Below are 2,905 nucleotides of genomic sequence, written 5' to 3' on the forward strand. Positions count from 1 at the left end.
GTCGCGGCTGAGCAACCCCTCGATCCACCCTACCTCATCCCTTGCCCTGCCGCCGTGGGTTACTCAGGGCCCCGGCGTGCATCGCTACGGGGCACTGTGATTACACCGCGTAGAGGTACGACCACCGCCGACAAAACGAGACGCAAGGCGAGGTGCGGTGCATCGCGTTGTGTCTGTCCGATCGCACTCCCTCATCCGTTCGCGTAATGAGCATCGCCTAAGTGCTGTCGGGGGCGGATTGCGCCGTCCGGCAGGATTTGTCGCTCTTTTTCCCGTACGACGATGCGCCTCACCGATATTCTCTCATTCGTCCCCTGCCGGCGAGAAATCAATGATTTGCATCGCCCGATTGACATGTTTATCGCTAAAGCGCGACGTAATGTTCGCGGAATAGCCGTGACGGAATGAGAGCAACGTGAGATCTCTCGCCCACGTGAAATTAGCCGATGCAATTAGCGAGCTGTTACCGGCGTGTGATTTGCTTCAATGTTCCCCGAAGTCTTTGTAGAAATAGCGAAAGATGTATCTCTACGTGCCGCTGCACCGCTTCGTTATTCGAACAACTTCGATATTTGCCGGGGTATATTAGTTATGTCGTTTCATCTGGCGAACCGATACTTCCATTCTCATGACGAATGTATCCATGCGGACAGCTGGGAACAGAATCACTGGCCTCGATTACACGCACCAATCGGGGTGTCCTCATATGCGTCTAGTTTACATCCCGAGGCATGCTCTCCCGTTCCGTAGGAATTGTTAGTTAACTTGTCTTATCGGCACGCCCATGGAGATTGGAATTGATTTATACTTCTTCGAATGTTTCTTCGCATAGTTTCGTTACAAGAGACTGTTGATTGGAGTATTCCAGCAGTGCTTCATACACTCGTCCTGATATCTCAACTATATATTAACGAAGAAACTTCCAAATAATTTATGTCAAATAGAGATAGTATAAATTTACTTGCTCCACATGAATTTTAAAGCAATAAAAGCTGCACAAATCAAGAAAATTTTCAAAAAAATAGTTCAACTGCGAAAGAAGTTAAACTGTTGTACTACTTAAGTTACAGAGAAATTGATCTCTATACAAGAATTTTCTATAAAATCTTACAAAAAATGTTCTAATATAGATTTTAATATGTTAAAAGTATTTCATAACCGTATTTATACATTTTTATATTATTCAAAAAATTTGTACTTTAATAGAAAATATCTTATATTTGAAATACAGTTTGCGTACCTTATAAAAACATTTTCGAGTAAATTTAATATGAGAGAAATAAACAGTAATATTTACAGATAGCTCTAGGACATAACAGATTAATGTTCCTACCCTATGAACTTTAATGTGTGCGATTTATTGCTATTTTCCTAAACATATCTCTAGCAATAACATATCCAAGCAATAGCTTGCAAAAATCTCTTGAAATATAGATAAGCGTACAATTTGCTCTCAGCCCTCAGAGGAAGATATCGTCATGCAATGAATGTCGAAGTAAATGCAGCGAAGTCAAAGTTATTCAGAAGTGTTAAGTGACATAGAAGAAAACGAGAAACCGACAAGCGAGAGAGAAGAAGTAAAAAATAAATAATAAAAAAAAAGAGAGGAAAGAAGGAAAAGGAGGAAGAGGAGGAGGAGAAGGAGGAAGAGAAGAAGAAGAAGAAGGCAGAGAAAAAGGCAACGAAGGTAAGAAGATAGAAGGTGGGGGAGGGCATCTGCAGCTCCGGGGCTAACTATGTAAATGAGAACGGAGAACGGATCGCCTCGGTTCAATAGACCTTCGACCCTTGAGTCCGGATAATTTGTTTATGAGCAACGCACGCGGCTATCCTCCGTATCCGCCGCGGGGTAAGAAGCCGCACGGTCCATCTCGCTGCAGATTCTATACGGGGCCCCCTTCATCCAGGCGGTCGCGCGACCAGGACGGGAGAGATCTGCTATACGATTTACATACGATTACCGGGCAAAGTGAAGGCACGCACACCCACGCCACGCAAACGAAAAGAAGGGAGCACCGGACTGGACCAGCAGTCAGAGAAGCGGAGCCCGAGGTAAGGAACACCGGTGACGGGGTGACGGGGGAGAGTAATGGAGAAAGAGAGGATTCGAGACGAGCCACAGGGGGAGAAAGAGGGTTACTCGCGGAGCGAGTGGTGGTACGAGAGGTGGAAGAAGCTGCAGAAGAAGAAGAAGAAGAAGAAGCAAGAAGGACGGGTTCGAACATGGGGAGGATCGCGAAGAGCCGTTCTGGATTTGAGTCCTGGGGCTGTCGGGATGTCGATGAGCGGCAGTCGGCGTGGGCCGCTCAGTAGGACGCCAGCAACCTGAAGAAGCCCGCGCCCTTCGGGCGAACTCGCTCGGAAACAATGCCTACAACCTGCAGGACATTGCACACCTACCCTGGTCGAGGCCACCTCATTTTACATTGTAGGAAAGGGAGACTTTAACGGGCGCCTTAGAAACAACATTAAACGTCGTCTAAAGGCATATTCTATACTTCAAGGATATAGAATATACTTTTATGAGGTACATATCGTGCATTATCAAACCACGCTTGTAATATGGTAAAGGATTTATAAAAGGTACACGATTAAACGAAAAACTATTATGTCCAAAAATTATTATATGTTATTATCAGCGCAAAAAATATGTAATTAGCATGGATAATATTATTAGCATTAAATTTTAATTGTTGACCTTATACTTGAAAACTTAATTCTCCTTGCATAAATAATTTTTTCGACTGCCCATGTTAAAAACTTTTTAGAATGGCATATTTTAATTTGTGACTTTATAACTCTTTGAATATAATTAAAAAATCTCCTATAAGATTTAAAATAACTTTATAAAGTGTTAATAAAAAGGAAAAACGCTTTCATATGCAATTTAAATATTCAAACACAT

Source organism: Atta colombica, unplaced genomic scaffold (genome assembly GCF_001594045.1).
Source record: "Atta colombica isolate Treedump-2 unplaced genomic scaffold, Acol1.0 scaffold207, whole genome shotgun sequence".
NCBI classification, from domain to species: Eukaryota; Metazoa; Arthropoda; class Insecta; order Hymenoptera; family Formicidae; genus Atta; species Atta colombica.